Source organism: Pelodiscus sinensis, chromosome 3, assembly GCF_052426305.1.
Source record: "Pelodiscus sinensis isolate ZL-2025 chromosome 3, ASM5242630v1, whole genome shotgun sequence".
Classification (NCBI taxonomy): domain Eukaryota; kingdom Metazoa; phylum Chordata; order Testudines; family Trionychidae; genus Pelodiscus; species Pelodiscus sinensis.
This window is the reverse complement of record NC_143054.1, coordinates 100,351,389-100,358,650: the sequence shown is the minus strand read 5'-3', so window position 1 is coordinate 100,358,650 and position 7,262 is coordinate 100,351,389.

The following is a 7,262-nucleotide window of genomic DNA, read 5'->3' as shown; positions in this document are numbered from 1 at the left end:
TTCCTCTGATCTGAGAACTGTTGCTCTCAGTTCACTGATGAGGGAAAGGCCTCAGGGACAGTGTCTCCCCATGAGCACCTCTCTTTATTCTCCCCAGCTGGACCAGCCATGATTGTGGGGCGATGGACATGAGCCGAGCCAGCCGCCTGACCCTGAGGGAGCCGCAGGTGTTGGAGGGTCCAGGAGGACCTTATGAGGGAGCACGTGTCCATGCTCTGGGACATGCAGCAGATGCTGGCCCAGAAGGTCTGGGATTATGCACAGTCGTGGGCTCAGATGTGGATTGAGCTGCTGCAACACGGCCACAAAATGTGTGCGGCAATCTGGGAAATGATGACCTACCCAGAATCAGTCCCGGTCCCAGTCCCTGCTCCTGCTCCAGTCCCTGTTCCCCCTCCCATGCTTGACCCCACTCCAGGCCCCCCTCCTGCCTATCTCCCAAGGACCTCACCACTCCCAAGGTTGCCAAAGTCCCTGAACACAAGGTGGAAGAAGCACCCAAACCATGCGCCACTCTCGGCCCCAGCTCTGAACCTCTCCTTCCTGCTCCAAGGTTCTCAGCCTCCTCCCCATTTCCAGGTTCTCAGTCCCTCTCCTCCCCAGTTACTTCTGTCCCAAATAAATAACCAAAGAGTTCTATTTTTCAAAACAAAACATGTGTGCTTATCGGGTCTGCATGGAAGAGGAGTGGCTGGGGGAAGGGAGGGATTGTTGGAGGAAAGGCAGACAGTGGCAAGGCAAAGGCCCCTAGTGGGGAGGCCCTGGGGAGAGTTACTGGGATCCTAGAGAGAAACTCTCTCTCAGCGCACTCCCACTTGATGGTCCTGGCAGATGGCAGCTGTGCATGGCTGCTCAAAAGCCTGTCCCTCCTAGCCAGCCTCTGACCCCCCACCCTGGAAGGAAGGCCTCCCCCTTCCTGTCCATGATGTTGAGAAGCACACAACATGCTGACACCACCTTGGGGATGTTGTGCTGCCACACATCAAGAAGGGTCAGGAGGCATCTGAACCTCGCCTTCAAATGCCCAAAAGTGCATTCGGCCTGCATGTGGGCCCTGCCCAGGTGGCCATTGAAAAAGTCCTTGGTCTGGTCCAGGTGGCCGGTGTAGGGCTTCATCAGCCACAGCATTAGGTGGGTGGACCATGTCCCTCATGATACAGAGTGGCATGGCCACATCCACGACCCTGATGTTGTGCTCAGGGAAGAAAGTGCTAGCCTCCAGCTTGTGGTACAAGCTAGAGTTGCGGAACATCCTGATATTGTGCGCCTTCCCCGATCAACCGACTAACATGTCCGTGAACTATCCGTGGTGGTTGACCAGGGCCTGCAGGACCATAGAAAACTATCCCTTTCTGTTAATATACTGTACTGCACAGTGGTCGGGGGCACAGATGGGCATGTGGGTTCCATCAATAGCCCCCAACCCAACAGGATGGTGTTTATGGCCCTCACTACCTACAGGAGACATACAAAGAAATAAAACAGAGAATCAAAGGGGGTGCCTGAGCTCTTGGATTGGCCCTGAGCCCTCCCCTTTCTCCCTCCTACAAACATTCCAGCACCTCCATCCCCCCGCAGGGCTCTGTGAGGGAGAGATTGCAGAACTCCAGGAATGGGGCTTCCCTCCACCCCCACCTCACCCCCACACCTCCAATCCCCCCTTTCCCTAGGGTCCCCTTTTCCAGTACTCCCCTCCCCCCCATCCAGGGACTGCAGCCTGAGAGTGCCATACCTGCATGAGGAAGGCCCCGACAGTCGACTTCCCCACACCAAACTGGTTGCCCATGGACCAATAATTATTGGGCATGGACAGTTTCCAGATGGCGATGGTGACCCGCTCTTCCATGGAGGTGGCAGGTCGCATCTGGGTGTCACATTGTTGGAGGGCAGACGCGAGGCAGGCACACAGCTCCAAGAATGTCTCCTTCCTCTTACGGAAGTTTTGGAGTCATTGCTGGTTGTCCCACCACTCCATCACCAGCCAGTCCCACCACTCGGAATTGGTGTCCAGCCTCCAGAACCGTTGCTCCACCGTGGGGTGCACTTGCAAGGGCATTTCTTCCACACACAGGCAGAGGTTCTCAAAGATGAGCTCGGGGTTGAACTCATTCAGGGCCATGAAGGCAGCCTGCAGAAACTGCTACAGAAACTGCAGCATGGCCGTGTGTGGCCATCACATGCCCAGAAGCAGCTGCGGCTCCATGGCAAGGCGTGCTGTGGTGTCGAAAGGCAGGGCAACCAGAACATGCAGAGGAAATACTTTGCTGTCCCTATAAGAGGTAGGCAAGCAAACAGAAGAACCTGAGAAATGACTGTGTGTGTGTGTTTGGGGGGGGTCCCTTTAAGCACGCGTCTCAGCTAGCCTTAGGCAGCAGCTACCGGAAGCAGCTGCTGACGCAATACCCTGCCTGATCTGGTTCCGGGTGGCCTTAAATGCAAGATAGTAGCCAATCAGTGTGGACGCTGTCTTTCGAAATAGCACATTGCTATTTTGTGGCACTTTTTTGTGTGTGGACACTCTATTTCGAAACAAGCTTGCAGTCTAGATGTTCCCTTAGCTACGACAGTGCTGTAGACCTTACATTTACACCAACCACGTACCATTTCCAGCATATTTGCAGTGGAAACCCCTTATGTGGCATGTGGGATCACATTTATTTTTAGAAATCACTGTTTGTACCAGGGCTGGCTGAGAGATTAGCATCAGCATAGGGTACAGGAGCCAAGAAATAGGAATGAGGCCGAGTCAAGATATCCGGAGGGTAGGTTACTTTGAAGTAGGAATAAGAGATCCTCCGGAAAAGGGCTTTATTCCGGAGGATCGCGCCAGTCTAGATGCTTTTTTCCGGCTTTTCCCCAAGCCAGAAAAAAAGCGGCGGCCATGTTTATTTAAATCCCGCGGGGGATATTTAAATCCCCCGCGGATTTCCCTATTCCCAAGTTCAAAATTAGCATGCCCCTTCCGAAGAAGGGGCCAGTGTAGACGTAGCCATCTAGTTTAATCTTGAAACCAGATAGATCTTTTGCCCCCACTACTTCCCTTGGAAGGCCGTTCCAGAACCTCATTTCTCTAATGGTTAGAAACCTTCGTCTAATCTCAAGTCTAAACTTCCTACTAGCCAGCTTATATCCATTTGTTCTTGTGTCCACATTGGTATTAAACTTAAATAATTCCTCTTCCTCCCTGGTATTTATCCCTCTAATATATTTAAAAAGTGCAATCATGTCCCCCCTCAGCCTTCTTTTGGTTAAAGTAAACAAGCCAAGCTCCTCGAGTCTCCTTTCATAAGACAGGTTTTCCATTCCTCGGATCATCCTAGTGGCCCTTCTTTGTACCTGTTCCAGTTTGAATTCATCCTTCTTAAACGTGGGAGACCAGAACTGCACACAGTATTCCAAATGGGGTCTCACCAATGCCTTGTATAATGGCACTAGCACCTCCTTATCCCTACTGGAAATACCTCGCCTAATACATCCCAAGATCGTATTAGCCTTTTTCACGGCCATGTCACAATGGCGGCTCATAGTCATTCTATAATCAACCAGGACTCCGAGGTCCTTCTCCTCCTCCGTTACTTCCAACTGATGTGTCCCCAGCTTATAACTAAAATTCTTGTTATTAATCCCTAAATGCATAACCTTACACTTCTCACTATTAAATTTCATCCTATTGCTATCACTCCAATTTACAAGATTATCCAGATCTTCCTGTATGATATCCCGATCCTTTTCTGAATTGGCAATAGCTCCCAACTTTGTGTCATCTGCAAATTTTATTAGGACACTTCCACTTTTGGTGCCAAAATCAGCAATAAAAAGATTAAATAAAATTGGCCCCAAAACTGATCCCTGAGGAATTCCGCTAGTAACCTTCCTCCAACCTGACAGTTCACCTTTCAGTATGACCCGCTGTAGTCTCCCCTTTAACCAGTTGCTTATCCACCTCTCAACTTTCATATTAATCCCTATCTTTTCCAATTTAACCAATAATTCCCCATGTGGTACTGTATCAAATGCCTTACTAAAGTCAAGGTAGATTAGATCCACTGCATTTCCTTTATCTAAAAAATCTGTTACTTTCTCAAAAAAGGAGATCAGGTTGGTTTGGCACGATCTACCTTTTGTAAAACCATGTTGTAATTTGTCCCAATTGCCATTAGCCTCAATGTCTCTAACTACTTTCTCCTTCAAAATTTTTTCCAGGATCTTACATACTACAGATGTCAAACTAACAGGCCTATAGTTACCTGGGTCGCTTTTTTTCCCTTTCTTAAAAATCGGAACTATATTAGCAATTCTCCAGTCAAATGGTACAACCCCTGAGTTTAGAGATTTATTAAAAATTTTTGCTAATGGACTTGCAAGTTCATGTGCCAGTTCCTTTAATATTCTTGGATGAAGATTATCTGGGCCCCCCGATTTACTCCCATTAAATCGGATCAGATGATAGACTGGGAAGGCAGGAACCAGGAGGCAGTTACCTAGCCCAAATGCAGATACCAGAAAGACAAGATCAGGTAAACACCAGACCAGCAATGCATGGCAGGATGCACCCCTGTTGTACAGAGAACTTCCAGTTTCTGTCTCTTGAGGCTGTAGCCCAGTCAGGAGCCCCGGAGCTCTCCTAGGGCATGTCTATATTTAGCAGGCAATCGACCTTCCAGAGGTCAATCATCTAGCATTTAATTTAGCAGGACTAGTATAGACCAGTAAATTGAATGCTGAGGGCAGCCCCCTCTGGTATCCAGTACTACTCCTTCTGTGAGGAGTAAGGGAAGCCAATGGGAGTCTGTGCTCCTGTTGGCCTCCCGCTGCATGGACACCACCAGAGCTTGGTTCAAGGTAAGCTGAGACCAGCTACACAAAATGCATAGCTGGATGTGTGTTCTTTAAGCCGACTAGCCGGGTGTACTGTAGACCGGGGCCCAGAGTGTAAGTTTTGGGCTTGTACCCCAGTTGAACTTCATGGACCCTGCAAGCTGCCAGACGGAGAACTGGAGTGTGATGACTCCCATCCCTGTCCACCCCAGGCCTAATCTCATGTCATAATGACTTTATGGCCAGGCCACCATTTGAGAAAATGGAAATTTGTCATTTATTCCCAAATTGCGATTAGTACTCTCTGCTACTAGGGAGTTGATGTGCTGGTGCCTCCATAACCAAGAAGTAGGGATGGTTGATTACACTTGACTTGAATGGGAGTCACTTGTATCCTGCAGCGAGAGGATTAAGTTTTGGACAGAAGTGTTTTTTCTGAAAGAATGTTTCCATTCTGATAATGTAGAAGGATGTTTCTTTTGTTTTGTGATCTATAAAGCACCAATGGCTATTTCAGTATGCAAAAATGTTGTGGTGTAAATTACTATTGCTTTTAGGGATTTGGGAATAGGTCAGACATACAATTAGACTAACTCATTCAAACATGCCTCTCTTATTTCCATTATATTGTATTCGTGGCTTTCAGAACCCTTAACTCCAGAGACTGCTAATGAGTTAACTGCAGTCTCTGCACTGAATTGTACAGGGATTATACCAAGAGAGCTAACTAAACAAGACATTTTGTTTAAAGAACTGTGTCAGGGCATATCCTGATCCCTGCTTGCTCTAGTGGAAAAATAACCTGGTATGGAGCCTAACCCCTTGCAGATAATTTGAAAAGGTGAAGCTATAGCACTGATCCTCTGCCTACTCCCTGACCGCTGGCTGAAGGTGACCAAGGGGTGGATTGACACAAACCTCTGCTTATCCCTACTTACATGGCTGTCTGGCCCAGAAGTCAAACTGTGATGTTTTACACTCTTTTTTGCGGGTGTACAGCGTCAGCCATGATCTGACCCTTATGCTGCAAGGACTTTAAAACAAGGGTTATTGCTCTTGCAGTTATTTGCATGGTACTACCATAACGTGGCAGTGGCCATGACTGGAATAGAAGTGGTAAAAGATTAACTGTAGATAGGTGACATCTAGTTCTTTCATGAGTTATGTGTAGTTTACAGTTTCATGCTGTCTCATTGTACTGTTTCCTCCCTTTGCCTAGATGGTCCATTACTCTAGATGTGCAACACTCTGAAAGCTGCCTTGCCTAGTGAAATGTCAAAACAGGTATTTCTTTTATGTCCTGGGCCATAGTATGGCAAGTGACCTTCCTCTTTTCTGGACCACAGGTTATCTAGAAGTATAATATTGCATCACAATGAATTGCCATGACTACAGTATTTAACCTCCAACGTCCCAGTGACCATGCTTTGACCATTCACTTTCCCAGCTTGACTCATGTTTGAATCACTGTGTAGTTAAGAGGACACACGGGCCTTATCAAAAATAAAAATTGATTTTTGTGTTGCAAAATATTAAAGGGATTTATAAAACTACTATAGGCTACTTGCAAGCCAGTTGTTTCACAAAAATGACTTTTTTGGTAAGAAGAGAAACCTGACAAAACTAAGTTTTTTTATTTAGTCATCTAACACCAGAGATCTCTAGAAATGGTGAAAAAGGGAGAAACCCCACCTATTTTCTTCTCTTGCAATACAGGAAAGAAGACACATAAAAATCCAAAGAGAAATACTAGGTGCTCACACAGAGGTCATCAACCTTCAGAAAATCAAAATCCCCCTAAGAAGATTAGGGAAATACCAAGGTGTGTAAAATATATTTGCTTTGTCATTCCCGCACAACTAAATCACATGGACAGAGTGTGTGCTCATTTACATAAGAGACATCAGAGTGATATAAAACTTCATGTGACTTTAGAGTTATGAGTAATGGCCCCAGAAAGTTGCAGAGAAAATATCAAGGGGATTTAATGCTTTCAGTCAAAAGAACTTCCTTCCTAGGTTTAGAAGTTCCAAGCAACATGGCCAACTGTTCTTAGCTTTGCTTTCATTACTCATCGTTGGTTCAGGTTCTGCTGCGTGTCTTGAGCTCACACTGACTTCAATGAGAGCTGAAGCTACTCAGGATCCACACCCCTAAGGAAGTTGTTTGCTTCATGTGTAGTATCCTGAAAAGTGCTGAGCTCTTTTTCCAAGGCCACTGACTTCAGTAACATCTAAGTATGCTCAGCAGCAATAGTACTTTGCTCCTCAAAGGACTGGGCTACATAGTCCCAGTTCAGGTAAGCACATTCTCAAATCCGTGGGGCATGTTTAACTTTAAGCACATGCTGAAGTGTTGGCCTGAATAGAGATGCTTTCCTGGATCAGTGCCGGGTACCTATATTCTTCTCCCATCAATCATGAATGTAAAATATCAAAGTTAAT